We start from the raw sequence: 22,298 nt of genomic DNA on the forward strand, positions 1-22,298 counted from the left end.
TCACCCTCTGTGCTCCTCTGACACTGGCTGAAGAGCAGCTATCCTGTGTTTTCTAGGCATACTATAGATTTATCTATGAAATTGTAGAACATGGTAGTATTTTTCCCTGAAAATGAGGATTTGCAAGTACTGAGGGCAATGGAGACGTTGATGAATCATTCTTTAAGCCATGTTGTCTGCCTTTATATGTATATATATATATGTATGTATATACAGAACAAACAACAGTCTGTTTTCTATTCATATAATGTATTGCTATATTTTAACTAATGTTAGACCTAAAATTCTTTCAGGCTAAAAATACCAAGAATATATTTAAAAAAAAATAGACTTAATCAGCAAGCATTCCTGGGGCAGTCTCCTAGCTCACAAGTATTGTTTTTATGGCTGTAAAAGCCAACAAAAACTGTCCTGACATCCCTAAGATTAAAGTTTTTGTCAAGAAAGGAATACTTTCAATGTATTAAAAAGAGTAATATATTTAGTTGTGCTACATAAAGCTATAATGTTTTAGCATACAGTCTACACTGCATTTTCAGTCTTGGGATTGGATTTCCCCCTTAGACAACCTTTTATCATCTCATATTAGGATTTTTGTTTTCCCCCTGACTGCTGTCATTAGTGGAGAAGTCGATGGGCTCATCAACAAGAGAAGAGACCACAGAGCTACAGTTTTACTGGAGAGCAGGAAAAGGAATTTCAGGCATCAGCTGCACTAGGGATGTTTCTCTTCCTGCACTGGAGGCTGAATTTAGAGAGGTACTGAAGTAGCTCCTGGGCCTTGTTTTGTCCCTGTGAGACACGAGGCTGAGCACTTGGTCCTGGATCCCTGCTGGGAGGGGTGGAAATCCCACCTTTCCTGGTTCTTATGGAGCTGTGGGATAACAGCAGGAATTGGGTCAAATGGTTATCAGGAAAGAAAAACCAGAGGGTTGAACAGAACTGAAGTGGAATTGCAGCATGTTTCAACAGTTTTCTCCCAGGCATTGTTCCAGCTTTTGCTTTGCATACCTCTACCAAAATTAATCAGTGTTTTGAATTTAGCAACCTTTTGTATCCCTTATTTAATCCTGACTTGAGAATTATTAATAACATTAAATATTAGTCTTACTGTGTTAGCCAACTAGTAGATGGCAAAGACGTCTAAGAGGTCGTATTATTACCCTGACTGGAATCACTTCATATAGTTAAAAAGTACTAAACACACAGTAATATTAGAATCCTGCTAGTGGAGCTACCCAATGAAGAATAAGAATATTCAATATAATAGCAATTAAAATGAGATGCAAAAAGGATCTAATACTAATTGGTTTTATCTCTAAATTACTAAATAGTTACAGTCTAGAGAAACAAGAATCCTATTATTCCTAATTTATTCTGTAACAGATAACTGCAACGGTTTAGAGATAGACAGAGGAATTCAGTTTTAGGATTGGTAAATCCTTACTGGCATTTTGGATTAGCTAAGAGTTAGTAAATGCAGAAATGCAAGTGACTTGACCTAACAGAATTGAAGGTGTTTAATTTAAATAATGGGATGAATATCAGTGGATTTTTGCTTGTTAGACCTCTCTATAAAGAGTGCTTGGAACAGACATATTAATGAAGACTGTAGATGTCAAATTAGAAATAAATTAAATTCCTTTGTTCATTAAAATTTATATTCTTTCCAGACTGCACAATAGACAGTGTAATATGCATTTGGAGTAATTTGTTACTACTTTGAGTAGTATCATTCTCAAAATCCCATTTGTTGATTACAGAAATTGTTTAATCTAATCTCTTAGGAGATCTTTTGACGACAGTATCTCACCAGTGATGCTGAAACTGAGCTGCAGGAACAGGGGTTGTTTGGGTTGTTTTTCATGGCTCTGTCGTGCAGCTTCCTTTTATCTTTAGCAATTCTAGATTTCCTTGTTCTCTTTTTCTTTCCTGCCACCAGGAAGGGCCCTTTTCAGGGATTAAGAAAGGCATTCCTCCGTGGGGTAGCTCCATGGTATCTTTGTTGCACCTCATGTGATGAACACACAGTCTGCTGCATATGTGCAGTGGTGCTGAGTTCTTCAGGCCCACAGTGTTTGTTCTTTATTGACATATTTCTCTGAATCTTATCATTTAATTAAGTTTATGAGGTAGAGCTTTCAATCATCAGTATATGTCTGTTTGAAATGGATCTAAGCCACACCTGATGTCTTTGCTCAAGTCCCTATATGCAAATGAACAGCAATCACCAAGTTCTCTCCTAAATATTTCTAAAGTTGATTCTTAAATCGCTGAGTTTGTAAAGGAAACTCAAAAAAAAAAGAGTTTCTTAGTTAATTATATAATAATATAATAATATATTTGTGTACCAGTAAACAGGGTTTTTTTATGATAATTAGATTCTCTGCTCATGGAAAGTATATTAGAATATTTTTATAATAAAACAAGATGTCAGAGAAGATTGGAGGTAGTTTTCAAGAGGCAGCTAATCCAGTAGCATTGTGTCCACCAGGATAAATCAATGTGGGCTGGGAGCTCTCACTGCTCTAATTACAAGAGTTACAGAATATTCAGAGTTGGGTGGGACCCACCAGGGTCATGGAGCCCAGCTCTTGGGGGGTGACTGCTCAGTGATGAGCTGTCACAATGCTTTCTTCTATCTAGTGTCACTTGGGGCCATGCTGTACCCTTTGTAGATGATCCTTTACTGCTTGGCCTGGCTGTTCTTGTAACATTTGAGTGCAGTTAACCATCTTGAACAACTCCATCTTCCTGTCCAGTTTGTGTAAGAAATTTAAACCATTTTGGTGGACCCATACAGAAGCAGACAAGAAGTTTATTTGCATAAGAAATATAGATATTTTGACTGGAAGAAAGCTTTATTGAGTATTCTTGGTGTGGTGTTCCATCCTCATTTTTCCCTTTTTCCTCGCTGGAAGGAGCTCTTTTGTCTTTCTGGGGAGGAAAAAAATAATTAAAAAAAGCCTTCTCTTTAACTGTGCACTAACTGTGATGTATTGCTCTGTATCTCTTACAGTTCTGGGTTTCTCCAGAGCACAGAAAACATGGAGGAACACAGTTTACAAACATGTATTTTCAGCCTTACCATGGGGGGGCTGCACATTCCAGCTGGCAGCACATTAGCTTCTCATTTGAAAACCATGAGCTTTGTTCCAGCTCAGTTCTTAATTAACTGCATACCCTGACATCAGTTATCTCAGATTTCCTTCATATAATCTAATCCAATGAAAAGGCATTTCTCTAAATTTGGGTCTAGATCCCTTACAGTTCTCTTTCTGAACTCTACCTGAGTTTAAAGTAATTTGAGGGGGTTTGTTTGTTTGGTTTTGTGTAATGAGATATATATATATATATATATATATATATATATATAGTAGGATTATAATTTTTTGGTCCTCACATGAAGAGTCTTCCAAGTGCTAAGGGTGTATAACAACTAATTAAGGGACTGGAAAGGGGCCATATTTTTTTTTTTAATTGGAATTCCAGCTGATCTTGGATTTGGCACAACAGATATGTTGGATGTCTGGGATCTGGATGTGTCCTCACTGAAGGAGCCAAGGTTTGGCTTGGGGAGGTCCAGTGACAGGAATTCAGCAGGAGCCTTGGCTGGGTCCTCCTGTACCTGGCTCGCCTAAAATCCTTTCATTAGTCTTTCACACGTGTCAGCAATTAATTCACAGCTCTACTAAACCCTGACGATGTTTTAGAGAAATGTATATTTGTGCCTGATATTTTTGAAAAGAAATCCAAGTGAAAACATTTAGAAAATATTATCCCAAAAGTGTGCCAAGGCAAAGCAACCTTGCATTTTCTGCTTTGTGAGGAGCTGACTGTGTGAATTGGAACTTGCCACAGTGCTCCAGTTTGCACAGCTCACATCTGAGATAATTTCCCAGTTTAAAATTAATCTGAAACTATTTTTTAGACTTCTTGAGAATTTTATAGTTTGGTCATTTTTGCTTAAATTACTCAAAATGTGAATTTTTTTCTTTAAAAATTTATTTTTTTGGAATTAATCTTGGAAGTTTTAAAAGAATGTTTTAAACAGCTATCAAATTCAAGATATTCAAGATCAAAGCAATTCTTATTTTGCACACGTTGGGGGTTGTTATGAAGTTCTTCATTTCCATTAAATGATCTTATATTTTCTTCAGTCAATGCTATTTAACTATTCCAGTAATTAATTAAACCAAAGAACGGTTCCTACTGTGAGTCTTGCCTACATGCTTTTAAGTCCATGTATCAGAGGTGAGGATATGCTTGTAAAGTCTGGCATTTAATTAAGTTTTTTTGATCTTTTGTTCTCCTTTTTGCACATATTAATTATTATACCTGTGAAGTCTGATTCCATTGTCTGAGGTGTGTTGATGTTTTCATAATATAACAAGGCTTTGTTTCTTGTGTACTGGAGTTATTGTGTAACTGTGATCACAAGATCCCCAGAGCTCTGTCACACACAAGAAAAATGTACTCATGACCTGAGTTTGCAATCCTGATTATTTTCCATATAGGGTGAATGTCAATAATTTGAATATGTGGATTGATTTCCTTTTTAATGAGTACATTTGTTATAATGGGACTAAGTTCAAAGCGCTTAGAGAAGGGAAACACTTTTAAAAGCAAGAAAGGGTTGAGCCCTACTTTTTACTGTGTGGGATTTTTAACAATGAGTTTGCCCAGTTCATTTCAGCAGGATTCACTCATAAATTAATATTGTCATCTGAAAGAAATGTCTATATTTTTCTGTAAAGAAATCTTCATCTGAAAACTCTCTCCTACAAAGAAAGTTCACACACATTGAGTGCAATTGTAATTTGAACCTTCTGGTAATCTTGGTTTTGTTTTTTTCATTCCTGCTTCCCTAGACCAGACTGGATCCCTCCCTGCCAGCTGTCAGTGAACCTGTTTGGAATGAATGACAGCAAACAGGGCAAAGACCTGCTGACAGATGTCTCTAAAAGGGACTATGGAAAGGAAGTTTCTTAGGAAATAGGAAATTTTAATCCAAAGTGATAGAAACAAAAGACTGCTGCATTAAGCAGCATAATCAGTGATTACACTGACTTTAGTAATGAATTACCACTTCATTGAACGGGCCCCTGTTCTAAACCATTGGATGTTTTGCTGAATCCTTTCTAAGATGGAGCATTCTCTGAGGTGACTCTTGTTGGCCTTTAGCTCTCTGCACCAGGGACTAACTAGGACAGTACACAGACAGGTCAGAATTTATCCTGGGGGAGATATGTGAATATGGAGTGAGGAAATGGCTTGAGAATGTTGTTATACTTTGATCCATATTAACTCTCCAGTACCTTGCAGGTTCCCAGTTATGTCCCTGTTTCCTCACCTGTGTGTGCACAGTTCAGACCTTATTTCCTAAAGGGGAAGGGAAGGACACAGAAGGTAGAGAACTGCTCTGAAATGCCTGTAACCCTCAAGTCCAAAGTCTGAATCTCCATCTGTCCTTTATGGAAATTGTTCTGTTTCTTTCACAAGGTCTTGCCTAAATAACCAAAGGATCTGCTCTTGCCTTCATCCACTGTAGCAGTTGGGTGTTCATGGCTCTTGGTGTGAAACTACATCCTTTTGCTTTAGGTGTGTTACTTACTGATGCACTGGGAACAAAAGTCATCAGATAATATATGAGATTATATATAATACTATATAGTATCATATGATATATGAAGTACTGTATATAGATATATAAAAATATATAAACATATATAAAAATATATAAATATATAAAACTATTATTATTTTAGATAAAACAGGTGGTTTAATTCTTTCTGATCCAATTGTGTGTGAAGTGTATTTCAAAATAGCTCAGAAAATGTATTTGAATTTTTTCTGAGGTGGAGGGGCTTCCCATTGTTTAGGATATTTATTTACGTAATCCGGAAAATGAATTATTTTGGTGATATAAAATGTTGTTCTTCCATTCATTTGCTTTGATGTTTAAAAGCTTTTTTTTAGTCTACATGAAGCAGTCAGTTCCACTGCTAGGAAGCCCTGGTTATCCTAGTAAATTCTCCAGTTATTCTAGTAAATTACCCTAAACTTTTTCAAATTTTACAAGGAATATGTTTTCCAGAAAATACTTTGTAAAGTGGTCCTTTTGGACTCTTGAAGAACTCAAGTTATTAAGGATCATAAACTCCATTAGGGTTGTTTTGCTTGAAGATAAAGGAACAGTTCACAGTACTGAAAAGATCTCCCAGGGCTTCATCCTAAAAGATTCCCTGAGAAAAGAACTGTCTGAGTGGAATTCTCCACGTCCTCTGGCAATATATCTTGTATTTATGTAGGGCTGCTGCTGATTGCCTTATGAGCATGGTGTCCTTCATGCTTCAGGGAAATGCCACAGAGTAAAAAGGGGATATTTTTCTATTATTTAGGTAAAAATTAGTGCTAACAAGGATTATTGTCTTGCTAATTTCATTAGAGATTTAGATGATATTTTGCTAATGAGTAGACTTATCCTTTTTAGTTGATATTATTATGCAGGCATGCCTTGAACCAAGACTCTTCTGGAAGACACTGTACATGCCATGGCCTTGATATCTTCTGTCCTGCTCCCTATTGTGTATGTAGGCAGCAAAAAAAGCTCAGTGCAAAACCTTTCTGGGAGGCAGTGACTGGGAATACAGTTCTACAGAGGCATTTGTCTACTCCTAAAACCTTCACCTACGCTGCCTCAAATATAGAACATGGGAGGATATGAAGTCTTTGCTTAGAAATATATTTGCCCTTTTTTTTTCCATTTTCTATGAAGTTTCGTGTCACTTGCTTTGCAAATATGACCCTGTGAGCTCTGAGAAAGTAAGTAATCATCTAGACAACTGACAATTGTTATTCTTATTTGAAAAAAGTTGTGAAAAAACAGTAGAAGACTTGTCACCAGAAATAATCACGAGGTAATTTTTCAGTATTGAAAATATGATCTAATACAAGTCACAAAAGCTAAATTCCCTTGCAGTGAGCAATGGTTGGGTCGGCAGTTTTTCATAATGGAGGAACAAACTGTTAAAAACAAAGAAAGCCATGACCTACAAATTAATCTTGTATGCATGAATCAATCATGTAAATGTTAAAAAAATCAGAACCTCGATTATACCACAATAAAGATTAGTTACTCAGCTACAAAATCCTGATCTGGAATTCACATTTGGATATGCAAAGCTAAACAGCAATGCTTCATTAGTGTTTAAAATTACTGTAGACAATGTTCAGATCTTGATGCCGTTTCTTAAAGCCATGTCTCACCTATCCAGGGGGTCCTTGTTAAGATAGTCCAGTGGATTTTCATGGCACTAAGACTGCTGTTTATTTTTAGTTCTCTACCTCCCCTTACTATGATATGCTTATTATACAGTGCAACTGCTTGCCACATCCCCCTCCTCATGCAACAGCTACGGGAGGAGTTCGTTTGGTGGAAAAAAATATCACAAGTTTAAAGTTGAAACATGAATAAACCTGATAATTTAATAAATTCTGAAACATTTTTAGGACAACAAAAAATAATCTCCTTTTCTTAATAAAGCCATGTTTTTTTTCTGGAGAACCCCTCTCACCTGCCAGCCCAGTGGAGGATGGCACAGTGTCCCACAGCCCGTGAGCTGGTGGCACTTGCCTGCACGGCCCTTTTTTCCCATCCGTTTCAGTCAGGAATCTGCCCTGCAGTGTGAGCCAACCCTGGTGTTTGTGTGAGCTCTGCAGCAGCTCTGACACGTCTCAGTGCTTCTGGAGCTGAGCTCTGTGGTGCCTCTGTCAGCTCTGCTTCCCCCAGCCTGGCTGGAGCCGCTCTGTCGGAGTCCTGCACACTCTGCTCATTACCAGCACTGGGGTGGTGGGGAGAGAGGATGGAGGAGGAACAAGTAGCTTGGTAGGAGTGATTTGAGAAGGGAGAAAAAATCTGCACAGCAGAGCATTTTGAAGCTTATGTGGCTGCAGATTTGTGTTCCCTCTTAGTCAAGAGAGAAGAATCAGATTTTAGTAACAACGCATGATAGGCTTAAGGAAAGGGAAGACGGGATTTTCTCTTCTCTTCTGAGCACCTATTTGTCCATACTGGCCAGTCAGTACCTGAGCAAATGATGGTTTGGAAGTGGAACAATGTATTTAAAATTAATACCTATTAAAATAAATGGCACTTGTCCAGACTGTTGTTGGACAGTCTTCCTAATGACAAGAAAAAGCTACGTACGGTGATATCTTAGAAAAAAATCAACAAACACTGGATGTGTTCTTTTTGGACAAAGAGGTAGAGAATGTAATTGTGGATTAAATCCAGTTGCACAGGGAAGGTAAATGAGACTCAACTCCAGCTGTGTCTGATTCTCATAAGTATTCAGGCTGTAGTTGAGGCTGCACCTCAGTATAGCACAGACTCCAGTATAGAACAATTTACTGGATGCTTCTTGTTGCCCTTGACAGTAAAAGACAAACAAAAATCCAAACTAACAAAGAACAAACAAAAATCTCCAGCCCCCACCCCTCCAAAAACCAGCAATGGAACAAAACAAAGCTTCATTTCTGCTGATATCACCTCAACAGTATGTTATTGGCATGCTTACACAGTGGGATGGAGCTGAGCTAATCACAGGCAAAATATTAAGATAGATGCTGAACAAATGTGTTTACCTCCTAAAATGTAATGACTGTATGATGCTTTAAGTGGGGCTGATTGTGTTGCTATTAAGGTTGCTTTACATTTTCCACTGGAGCACTGTCTTCTGTTGTCATATCCATGTCAAACTATAACGCTTTGATTGATTGAGATAAGCACAATCACAGGATGCAGAGTCCAACCAAGTAAGTAACATTATATCATTTCCATCATAAGGGTGTGTATATGTACATGGTTCAGCACTGGCATAATCATTTCATCAGTGTCTTTATGTATTTGGAGTTTTAACTATTATGATTGTCTTAGTATGTTGTCATTTACATATCCCCTCATACTCATTATTGGTATTTATGTATTCAATTGATGCATTTCTTCTAAGTGAAAGGTTATTTTGTGACTAAGGCTGTGAGGAGAAAAAAACCTAAACAACCTATGGGTGGAACAAAATGAGACCTTTTGTGAGTAAAGGGCCTTGGAATGCCAGAGAATCCCAAATGTTTACTGTCTGGGGAAGAGAGTGATTTATATTGAATGCTGAATGAATTCAAGGTTTGAAAATGAGCAAAGGGCTGAGGTTGATTGTTCCTGGACTGCTTTTATTAAGAAATCCAGCACTGTGCTATACATGAGTATATGCAGGACTGGCAGGACAAGGAGGAATGGATTCAAACTGAAAGAGAGTAGGCTTAGATTAAATATTAGGAAAAAATCAACTGCTCCACCATAGGAACCACATATGGAAAAGAAATTTTTTACTAGTGGAATTGGGTGGATGAAACAGTATAGTGTAACAATAACACTTTATTTTTGTTAAAAAAAATTAAAAAGCCGCTTCTTTCATTTCCTTCTAATAGAAAAATTGCAGTCATGCCAACTGTTAAGCTGAAACCACTTGTTTCATGAGGAGGGCTATATCTAGGGTCTGATCGTTGGGTTAAATATAAATGATAACCATTCTCTGCTCAGGAGCAGAGTTTTAGGTGTGTAATCCCTGGGCATCTGATCTGTTCTACATTACCTGACTAGAGCATGGTGGAATTATAACCTAAGAAAAGTTATCTTTGTGGCAAGTAGAGACACGTGAGGCTGTATGGCAGGATGTGTTTCAAGAACTCTGCTTCCTCCAGACTCCTCTGTCTGTACACCCAGAACTGTTCTGTAAAGAGCAGAACGATGGCAGTTTGCTTTTCAAATGCACACGTGGAGGAGAAACCTCCTGGTTAAGTGTGGGGGGTTTTTGCAGTGAGATGTGTATGTAAAACCTCTCAGGATAAAGAAGGAATTTAACACATTTCCTATTTGTAGTGAGTGCTCTCCCTTCTAGGCTGTTCCACCATCCTTTTAGTGCATGCATTAGGAAAGAATATTTAGCTGTGTTTTCATTAAGACTAAATTGTGTTTGTATATTATGTATATTTTTTTCTCCACCCCCTGTGTTGCACCCTTCAGGATTTAAGGAATCCTCTGCATAATTTTTGGATTCTTATCAAGCTTAAGACAGACTAAATGAACTGCTAAAACTGGAATAGTTTTGAACATGCTCTGAAGCAGACTCCTGGATCCTGGAGGAATTAGACTAAGTCAAACAAAGACATGCCTCTGTGGTTAGATAGTAGTGAGGCTGAAGCTTTTTCAATCACAGTTTTAGACTTTTCCTCCACTGCAGCTGAATTCAGGGGAGAAGGGGTAGTTCTCTAACCATTAATGTTTTTCACAGCAACACCCAAAACTTTAAAAGACTTAATGTGCAGCTTGGTAGAGACAGAACCCTTGGCTGTGAAGGCATTGGTGTTAGAAAAGATAGATGGAGAACCTGAAGGATATCATATTTATCCAAAGGAAGTAAAAATCAGCTTGCAGTTTTTCTCTTGGAGGCTCTCTCTCCGTCCCTCTGTAAAATAACCAATTTTTGCTGTTTCTGTTCTCCTATTTGTCTCAAACGTATTAGAGGAAGAAAGGCAGAATACATCTTCTTTTGTCAAGGAAATTACAGATAACAGTTTCAGTCTTGGAGTAATCTTTTAAAATTGTCCATGGCCAAATTCAACAATGCAACCCAGCCCAGCCAAGTACTTCAGTATGCACATAATTTTATTCACTTACTTAATTCCCTCTGACTTCAAGAGGATTTAAGCAGTGCTTAGGTGCTTTGCTGCAACAGTGTTTTAAATTGGGAGATGGCAAGTTTTAGACAGAGAAAGAAAGGCAGTTTTTGCAGTCTCTGCTGGTCGGTGCCCAAAAATTGGTTTGATTTTTCAGATAATCCTAAATTCCTACTGTCCCCAATTTTCTTTTATTCTTTTGGTGGGTTTTTCAGAGCTATTTTCTTCTCTTTTTTTTTTTTTTTTTTTTTTGGCTCCTGAGCTATACACCACTCCCAATATCATTCCAAACTTAAAAAAAGAGATGTTCCAGTCTGGTTTCTGCGAGCGGGGTTTCAGCAATTGCCCATGACAGAGCTAATTTCGAGGCAAATCAGCCACATCCTGAACCAAAATGGATCGATCTTGCAGGAGCACACTGCCAGCACTTACCGAGGTAAATAGAGACACTTTCTAATGGGTTCTTTTCAAAAGCAGTTAGGGCCTAACCCTTTGAGAAAGTAAGTGATCACTTCGAAAAATGTCACCTTTTAGGTATTCTTTTGTTTGTTTTAGTTTACATAGATAGTATCTTCTTAATGTGATGACTGGTCTTTAAAATGATCAATGGTCATTCCCCTTTACTGACAAAAATATGGTGAAGTGTTAAGATGATTAATGTAACTGTCAGGTGAAATATTCATAAACTTAGCCGACCTACCACATACAAAGAGATAATATGTATCAAGGTTTATCTGCTTCACTTGCTTTGCAAAACACAGCCTGTGACTTGAGTAAATGCATGCTAAATTATATATATGGAGAGAAGGGAAAAGAGAAAAAAAAAACCACTGTGGTTTTTTTAATTTTATTTTATTTCAAATAAATCTTTAGAAACAGATCCTTTTACCATATGTTTACATAGTCCTCACCCTGATTTGAAATTTTGGACTGCACAGAAGTTATTAATTAAAAAGTTAATAATTAAAGACGGTTTCCATTAAAAGAAAATCCATGGATCAAAAGAGAGGGAGAGGTGATATTGCTGTGTCCTGTGAGCAGACCTAAGCTCTGTGCTGTTGCTCTTTTCCACATTGAAGAGAATGAACTTTCAGCACACAGCCTGGATTTGTGGCTCAGATGAGAAATGAGGTGTTGGGAATGGAACTGGAATGCAGTTGCTGTGGGTTCACTGCTGGCCAAGCTGTGCCTGTTGGAACTCGTCCTCAGCAGCATCTTCTGTGAGAACAACGTTCCTCTCCTAAAGGAGGACTCTCCAGTGCCCAGGGCAAGTGGAGAATCACTCACTGCACCAAGAAAATAAACTGTGCATTTCATGGGGGCTCTTTTTTTCCCAAATCCTTTTTCCAGTAAGTTAGGAGCATTATCGGGAAAAACCCTCCTTAGGTCCAGTGTCACATGACATCCCTGCACTGGGTTCTGCCTGAATTACTGGGGCTGGGCTGCACTAAATACCAGCCTGTGTATTCTTAATCCTCTTTCAAAAGCTCTAACATGTCAATATAACAGATAAGGTGATGATGTTATTCTGAATGGCACCATTTTCGATTTTCCTCTCCCCCAAACACTGTTGACTTACTCACCCAGTCATTGCAGCTAGTTACTGAGCAGCAGAATTCAGGAAATCTGATTTTGCATTCCATAAAATTCTAATTGTTTTAGGTAGCCTGCTACATGGATGTGTAAAATCTTTAAAGAACTTATCCAAATAACACTTTGGAAATATGTTTAGGTTTTTTTTTTTTTTCCTTTTTGGCACATCTCTGAATGCTGTTAATAATGTGGAACAGTTGTAAGTATTTATTGGAGTGCTGTGCTGGAGCTTTTTGTTTTCAGTATAAACTGATGGAGATCAACAATTTTTGATGCTCCTAGTACTAAGTGCTTATAAAGTGTTTATATCTATAATTGTGTTGAATTATGTTAATGAAGCACTGAAAGACACTAGTAAATTTAAGTGCTCAAAAAGTGCATTACTCTGAGTGTCACCTAGGGGCTCTTCACATCAGACACTTGGGGGACAATTTTTTTTCCTTCCAAGCACCTTTAGAGCACTATGTCTTAAAGTGTCTTTCTAGCATTAATTAAATTTAAAAAAGCAAGTGCCAGGTAAGTGCACACGATTTGCTCTAGTCTTCTGAAATGCAAATGTATTTTAGACTAAAACACCCTTCCCTTTTTACAGTTCACTATTTTCCTCCTCAATTGTCCCACGCACCTTTTTTCTTATTGAGTATTCAACTGTTAAAAACATCTATTGGAAAGTCTGGGAATTAACTCCATTATGAATGATTAGGCAAAAAAATAGAACTATTCAAAGGATCAAATACCCACATTAGGGTGTCTAATGGCCTTATGAATAAAAACTGTATTAGCTCAGGAGAAATGCTGTTTAAACTGGGTCACTCTGAGTTTGTTCCTGAGCCTTCCCCTCCCCTCTGGGTTATCAGGAAATTTGTGCTGCAGGTTTCTGGAGCAGCTGCAGCTGACAGGGGTTGTGATTTCCTTCCAGTGAACTCAAATAATTTGTTGGTGATTAGCCCATGGTAGAGTCAGGTATCTGAGCTCCCGAGGATTCAGAGCTTTGGCCAAGATGATCAAGTGAAACAGGAGTTTATGGCCCACGTTGTGATTGAATTCCACTGCTGCTGTAAGATGGAAGAGCCTCGAATGGCACTATGCATATTTAGTATGAGCACTGGAGAAAACAAATACAGTTTCTGGAGGAGAACAGTCTGAAGGTAGAGACAGCAGCACAAGGACACCAGAATTTAATACAGGCTTCCCTGGAGAATTTCAACAAACAAATAAATAATTCCGAAGTCTGATCAAAAACAAATAGGCACTTTTAGGAATGTTATTACTGAATATCCTACTTCAAGGGCTATGCTGTTGTATGATAGATATTCATATTTTAGGTGTGAGGATGATAATCCTTACATTACCTAATTCTGACTAGACTGTATTGAAATTATTTTTTTCACTTTTCCAAGAAACTGTATTTAATCCCTGTGTCAATGTGCTGAGAAAGATAGTAATGATACATCTGAACTTTAAACATCTTTAATCTTTCTCTTTATCTTTCATTCTTGTTGCATAGCCTCAGCAATCAGATTTCAACACCCCATTCCTCAGAAAATCTTACAGATTTAGAAACCATAGTGAGATAAGATTCTCCTTTGACCCAGAGACACATTCTGCTATGTCTTTGGAAAGTTTTTTAAATAACAATGTCTATTGAAATTTTCTGAATATTTTATTTGGCAATGACTAGAATATATCAGCCACCTGGCAGGAGCCCCCAGGAGCGTGGATGTGAGTTGTGTACTCCAGGCAAAGAGACATCCCAGTCAGTCCTGACTGGAAGCATTATCAGAAAGGTCCTTTTTAGCCTGGAGTTTGTAAACTGAATTGTTCTTAACTTCATTCCCTGGGGAAAGATACCTATTTCACAAGTGTCACTCTCAATGTAGCAGGAGTGAAGAAGCCAAGAACTGGCTAAAATTGAACTTGTTTTACCAGTTTTACCAGGTAAAATACATTGTCAGGGCATGTGAAGCCTTTCTTAACAATCACACTGTGTGTGTGGGAGCAGCTTTCACTGCTGGATAAAGCAGAGCTTTGTGCTCTACACATCCCAATCCAGCTTTTACCTGCAGGTTGATCCAGTTATTGGTGAAGGCAATTACCAGGGATCTGATTTTAGAGTGAGGGGAATAAAGTCTCCAGAGTTTCAAATGTAAAAAAGAAAATTTGAAACATGATTAGTTTGAACTGTTATTGTCTACTTTTTGGAAGGAAAGGAATCAGTGCTCTGACTCTCTTCTCTAGGGTTACCTATCATGCACCATATCCCTCTTTTCTGTCCTTCTAGCTACTTGATTGCCTATTTATTTGCAATAGTCTTTGGAGGTAATGAACAGATTAAATTTAGATAGAGGACTCAGATTCGCTGTTGGCACAGCTCTGCTGAAATAAATGGAATTAGCCAGGAGAGTCAAAATACCTTGTGTTCAGCAACCATAAGCTATTTGGCCTGTTGATGACTTCTAAAATCCCTCCACTGGATGCCAATGTGTGGCCATGTGGTGTAATTTTAAAGGGCAATACATGCAGGTCTGAAAAGCAGAAGTCATTGAAACAAAGAAGGTATTATATTACCTAGACAAAATAATTGTCAGAATGAATAAAACTAAGCATTTGGAGGAGGGACCAGTGAGATAATTATTTTTCTGTTTGGGCGGTGTTTCATTTCATAAAGTACCATTTTTTCTTTTTTTTTTTTTTATCTTGAGTAAGAAAAAGCTGGACTGGTGTGGATCCAGGTCTTTTTAATATGGGCTACATACCATCCACTGAATGCTGAGAGCAGTTAGACAAATGGTGTTGGTTACTGTTATATAAATGGCTTTGTAATCAAAGCATCAGCCAACAGACAGCTTCCAGCACTGTTCCTGTTCTACATGCTGCCAGTGCTCCCTGATTCCAGGGTGTGACACGTCTGGGGAAATCTCAAATCCTCTGGCAGACATTTGCTGTTTGTCTGTGTGGGAAATGGAAGTCTGAGGAGCACAGAAATCAGGATCCTTAAGGTCCAGATTTAAAGCTACAGCCACACAAAGAGCAGGACAGAAAGGGACACAAACATAGTGAAGTTAAAAAGAGAAGCTTATGGGACACAGGGAAAAAGGAAATGCTGGGATCAAAAGGAATGAACAGTGAACTGAAAATGCATGCCATGATATCCTGGCAGTCTATATAACCCCTTTTACCATGATATCCTGGCAGTCTATATAACCCCTTTTACCATGATATCCTGGCAGTCTATATAACCCCTTTTACCATGATATCCTGGCAGTCTATATAACCCCTTTTCACTGCAGGCCATGAGGGTTTCTGGGCTGTGGCTGGACAAAGCTGTGGGGTACCACAAGTGCCACTGAGCTTTTAGGCCTTCAGCTGATGATTGCAGAAATGGTGAGTCTGTGCTTTTTACTTTCCTATGTCCCCTTTGCATGAGGGAATGAAAACTGAGCCTTCCATAAAAACGTCTTATTTGATGTATAGCTTATGCTGCAGAAAGTTTTTAATAGAATGTTCATACATTACATACTTGGCAATTATTTCCCATTGCTCTAAACTTGTATATATCTTCCTTATCCAGTCGCTTAGTACATAAATCCAGTGGTGTGTTTTTCCCTCTCCACCTGCAGTAAGTTAGTTTTCATAAGGATGAGAAAGTGCCTCCTGAGACAACACATTGCTGAGAAGAATTAGAAGACCAAAGGTAATAGATCTTTTAATTTAAGATAGAGCCACTTGCCATTTCTATTCCTTTAAAAAGCAGTCAATTCTAATTATAGAGATTTATCTTGGATTAAGGAAAAGAAATACTAAAGTAAGCACTACTTCTTCTACTATAACTGTAGGGTTAAGGCTTTTCTAAATGGGCATTATGTGTAGTGAGGACAGTAAAGTGACTGCCATCAAATTCTGAATTAACTGTTCATATAATGGAAATTTTGTTGGTCTGAAACTATTTTCCCCTTAACTTTACATTTTAAAAGTTGAAAAAAAGAGGCATTACTGTCAACTACCAATGTTGGGGAAGAAAAAATGAAGTGAAGGAGGGGCTTTCTGAAAGAAGGAAAGCATTTTTATTAGTTCTTGAAAAGTAATATTCGGTCTTACCCACAGAGTATCAGAATTCCAATGGAAAAAACCACTCGTGATCCATTTTAACTCAACTGTTTCCAGGGTCCAATGCAGATAGTGAAGGTTTCAATAAAACTACAGACACCCTGACTAAAAATTATTAACATGGAAAGAATCCCTTTCAGTGCAGTTTTAAAGACAACTGTTGCATTTCCCCCTCTTCCCTTTTTTCCTCATGTCCCCAGAATGGTTTTGATTTTATCATGTCTCCCTTTTTTCTGACAGTGTTTGTTCTCCACATGGAAGTTCTTTAGGACTCATCAAAATACCTGCTGTGTTTCCCTGAGATATCATTTATCACAGCACCATATATCACTTTGCTGCTCTGGGCCACAGATGTGCTGGCCTGGGTTTGGAGACTTCATTCCCTTCTGAGCTATCAAAAAATCCATGGAAAGGAAGAGGACAAGAAAAATCAAGCCACCTCCAACAAACAAGGATTCACAGTCTTTGGAACTTTTACAATATTCAACTCTTCTTTTGTCCTTGTTATCCTCTTATTGTGGGAATTGTGATCTGACTTTATTTAGTACAGGAAAAAAATCAACTTTGTGCCAAACTTTTAGGTATTTCATCGTCACCCACATAGGAAGAATGGGAAAAATGCTGTGCTACCTCTCTCAAAAATCTTGGTATTGATATTGCACAGCCTGCAATATTTAGCCCTCAGTCTGTTTCTGAGGCAAAACTAAGGGATTGGAGTATTCAGTATATTTTATTATAGACATCTATGACCTTACCCTGAAAACTGCAAGTCTCTCTTAAAATATATATTTATAAAACATGGAAGGGGGGTTTGGGGCCTTCCTAACAATCAGTTGCTGTAGACCCTGTTTGGGGGTGTATTTTCCTTACCTTTAGCACAGTGTCCCACTCTGTTGCTGTGCTTTCCCAAACCAAGGCTCCGTAGCAGTTCCATTGAACGAAACTTTGTTTTGTACCAAAACATTTGGTTGCAAGTGGGAAAGTCTTGACCAGCTTGTGATCCCAGCAAAATATTTTCCTCCTGCTTTCGTGGGGGTATATTTCTCTCATTCCATTTTTTAAGAACTCCAAGTTCTAAAGTTGTCATTTGCTGTTATTGAAAACTTCTGACAGCACACTCAAAATACTGTGTATGCTGGGAAAAAATAACTCCAGTAAGTAAAGTGGTAGTAACTCAGTATTGTAGTCATTAGTAATCTAGTTAGAAGTCATTAGAAATCTAATTTTTCAGCAAACCTGAAGAAGGCTTCCAGAGTTAATGAATGATTCAATCCATAACAGGAGTGCTGAAAACATTTCTTTAAGATAGGAGAACCAGGTTTTGGTCAGGAGGAAAATCTCATAGATATTCTGCATTTAGCTTTTAAGTGTCACTGAAACAAGTCTGCAGGTAGTATGAAACCTCTGGTGACATTTGGGTGACCCCTCTTGTCATTTGCAATTGAATGCTCCTTTTACATAAGACTAAATATTTCTGGTTTGGGGTTTTTTTGCAGAATGTTCCTCAGAGCACAATTTACTGCTTTAAGTTTCAGATTTGAAATAAGCACACTTGATCAGAGACAGGTTTTTTAGTTGCTTCTTACCTAGAATAAATGAGAAACTTTCACAGCTATGGTGTAAAAATGAAAAAAAAAAAAAAAAAGGAAAAAACGTTGCCAGATCCGTGGGTTTCTCCAGCTGTTAAAATGAGCCTTCACTATGATGTGTCTTCTACTGGAACTATAAAAGGCTTCTTTAAAAGAGCTCAAATTTTCTTACAAATTGAACAGCCCAAGGATCTGTAGCAATCATCCAATATTCTGTTATTCATTGGTAGCAATGCCAAGAGTAAAGGTTTAAAAGTCTGGGGAGACAATATTTGGCTATTTTCTTTAACTCAGTGATGTATTTGGTTATTTTCTTTAACTCAGTGGTGAATCTGCTTTTACCATAAGTGGGGAACAAAGCAGTTCAGACAATTAAACTTCCTAATCAAAATGTGTGAAGAGAGACAGTGCTTTATGCACTTGAATGAGATGCTTGCAGGAAATCCCTGTCCAGCAGACCAGCAGCTTGCAATCCATGCCTTGTAAATGGTCCAAGTACCTTCCACTCTGAAGAACAATGTACCCCTCAGTGAGGAGATGACAGGTTGTTCACTTGCTTTATTTCTTTATATAAAATTGTTGTTCCTTTTGCCCCATTAAGGCCCTCCCCCAGCTGTGTGTGAGTGCTGTGATGTGCAGGGGGAGCACAGATGGAGCACAGTTCTTCCCGCTCCGCGTTCTCCTGGCTGGGGCAGGTGCATTTTGGAAAACACTCCTCAGGAAGTGTGGGGAGATGGTCCTTGGGCAGCCAGCTCAGCTGCAGGGTTTGACAGGTCGTCTGCAGCCCTGGCAGGTCCCCGTGGTGCTGATGTGCAGGAGCCGGGGTGGGTTATCCCTGTGCTGTGCCCCTGGATCCAGGAGTTCAGAGATGGATTTAAACTATTGTTATGTGCGTTGGGTCTCCCCCTTATTTCCCCAGAGAGTCAAAGGCATCAGGAAATCCCAGTGGGCCCTTTGGTCCAAGCTTTAGCAGGTGCCTGATTTTACCTGAGGGTGCAGTGGTGCTGAGGGACCATCAGGAATGTGGGAATCCTGCCCTCCCTTCCTGCCTGCGCTCGTCGATGGATCCCACGTGGCGAGGAGGAATTCAGGATGGAGACAATCCAAAATTACTGAATGCAGGAACTGGAAGCCAGAATTCCCTTCTCCCAGGTGAGTGGTGAAACAAGTTAGATTCTGGAGGGATATTTGTTCTTACTTTGTGCCTTTTGTCTGTGACTTTGCAATTAGGGTGTAACAGCAATATACGAGTGACTTGGTTACTTATATAAGGAAACAAATAATTTCTCTTGAATAGAAGAATTTTATACTGATTTTCTCTGAATCAGGCAATGCTGGGTCTTTTATTGGCCTTTTCACTATCTACAAATGTTTAACCAATTTCCATTGCAAACCAAGGGCACTGCAGCCTTTCTTGGTTTTATGGTTTGAGAGGGAACATTAGGACAAAACGGGTTCTACCTTGTGATTTTTTCCTCTTCCACAAAATGCAGTCTATTTAGGTTAGGAATATATTCAGAAGAGATTACATCAGTAGCTAAAATGTCAAGTTTTTTTTTTAAAAAGCCATTGAAATGGAATGTTTCTTTTTGTTTGGTTGGTTAGGGGTTTATTTTCCACAAGAGGGAAATTCCTACTTTTGGTCCTTATTTCATAAATAATAACTAAACATAATCATGTCTCTACAGTATTAGAGTGCTCCAATATGGCTCTTTGGTTTGATATTTTTTGCCAGTTTACTGATCAATATTAGACAGGTAATATTGATAATTTTATATATATATAAATATATATATATTTGCCGTTCAGAGCTGGCAAATATACATACGACGAATAAATTATTTCATAAATGTAGTCATGTTTATACTTGCAGAAGTAAGGAATATGAATAAGAACAAAGTAAAGAGGACATTCTGAAATTGAAATTACAATAAATTTTAGGCAGTTATACCGTAGTTACTCAAGCTGAAATCTGATGTTAGCATATGTGCTATGTTTTATGTTTATTTTCAGCTTCCTAGTATGACTTTTGCCTTAACTAAATGCAGTGCACAGTACAAATAAAATCCCAACTATAACTATCAAAATAAATAGGCATCTCAGGGGTATTATATCATCTTTGTCTGTTAAAAAGATTTTACATTCACCCTGTGAATGCTCTCTCACATATAAAAAGGCCTATTTTTAGCAGTTATATGACTTTGTTGGTAGCACTTTAATGTCAAAATTATGTGTACTGCTTTTAATGCTAGACTAAAATGGATCTGCTTCCTACTGCAAATTAGGACAATGGTTTCCAGCAGCCCACACTCATCAGTGCTCAGGAGAGCTCCCTTCAGTACATGACCAGCAGTGAAATTGCAGGGACGTGCAGATAAATTTGAATAAACCCATTTCTGTGAAGGCATAAAGAAGAAACAATGAGGAGTTCAAATGTCAGAGCTCCTTGATTAATTTTTAATGATTTCCAATTCTTGCTGAGGTTCCCAGTATCAACATTTTAGTCAGTTATTTGCCCAGCAGTCATCCTATCCATATTTGATATGGGATAATTAGCAACTGGCTTAGAGAAGTGCAGCCCTTCCTACCATCTGCACGATCAATATTAGAAAGTGTTCTAGTTCCTGGGGATAGTCATGTATTTTCTGAACAGCTCTTGATTTATTCAAAGAGATGTAATGATCATGAAGAGTGTTAAACTTGCAGCCTTCTGTTGACAGTGGCTGTTTGGCCTCATTAGGTGTGATCCCAACATCTGCCCAGGGGGGTGGAGGATGGAGGCCACCTGCTCATCTTGTGTGAGTTCAGAAAATCAGCACTTGCTAAAGACCCATCTAGTGAGCACATCAAACCATGCCAGTGGTAAAAATGAAAGCGTTTCCAGTTCCTCATCAGCCTTCCAATTCCATCTTCTGTGGCCATTTATGGCATTAGAACTTTCTGTCATCCTTTCCGAGAGTAACAGGCCCGTGTCCTTGCAAGCTGGCAGTTTGCTGTCACTCAGAAAGCCTGAGGTGGCAGTGCTGGTTTCACTGGGGTGATGGCTGGAGAATGCACCAGCTGAGAAGGATCAAGCTTGTAGATGGTTTGTAAACACTGAGAAATAAGGGCATTCACCAGCATGGCTTCCCACTTGCAAGAGGTGACATATTAACATGAATTTGCAATAAATACCTAAAAAAATAACCACATTTTTGCTGGTCCCTAACATATGAAATGAGGGCTTGTTCCTTCTTTCCCTTAAAGTAACCAATAGGGCCTGAACTCCTCTGTACAGAACAACTTACACCATATTTTATTAGCCAAGAGAATGGTCGATTTAAAAACAACAACTATTTCTTTCTTCCATGTCTTCGTTTCCTTCCCTTTTCCTTTCTTCTATGGGAGTTTATATTATGATGAATAAAACCAGAGAGATAAGTGGTATTAAAGCTATGTCAACTGCAGCTAAACAAGTACCTTTATCAAAAAGACCATTCCTGAAATCTTAAAGGGCTATTCTTTTTCACAGTGCAATTCTAGCAAAGTACTAGAAAACTCTCCTGCTATTAAATTAGTATGTCCATTGATCATGCATGCATTCCAAATGGGAATTTATGCTGTGTTAGACAATAATGCACTTATATGATTTTCAGCTTAATAGAAACAATGATCTTAATAAGCATATTAAATTGGGAGGCACTATCTGATGATGCACGTTTTATTTCGCTGCTAACAAACTGAATTACGTGCTAAAGCTTTGCAGTCAAATTGAAACCTAGTCAGTTCATAAAAATGATTTAACAGCAGGTTCCTGTAGAACACTATTCCTGCATCCTCAGCTGCTGTGGTTTTTAAATCCATTTTTTTCTCATCTCATTCAATGAAAACGTTTTACCCTCTTTTGGGCATCACGAAAAGTAGAAAGGGGTACAAGTGTGTAGGTGAGATGGTGCAACCTGACACATGTGGTGACGTGAAAGCTGACAGGGTTAGAGTCAGCAGGAAACACTAGTGAGTGGAAATTCTCACAGAAAGTACAGCAACATGGACAATAAAAACAGGCAATAGCATTGTTACTGCTGTGCATCTCACAAACTGAACAAATTAAGGATTTTCAGAGGAAAGTCAGTGCTTTTGAAAGAGATGGTTAATTTTTGATTATTTAAAAAGAAGTGCTTTATTATAATTTAAAACTTACTGAAGCCTCTGAAAAAAAAGTGTTGCTTTTTAACTTTTTTTTTGCTTTCCTGAGAGGATTCTCTGTGGCCGTATTGCATGATTTTACCTTGTGCT

The sequence above is a fragment of the Chiroxiphia lanceolata genome, chromosome 9, assembly GCF_009829145.1.
Source record: "Chiroxiphia lanceolata isolate bChiLan1 chromosome 9, bChiLan1.pri, whole genome shotgun sequence".
Lineage (NCBI taxonomy): Eukaryota > Metazoa > Chordata > Aves > Passeriformes > Pipridae > Chiroxiphia > Chiroxiphia lanceolata.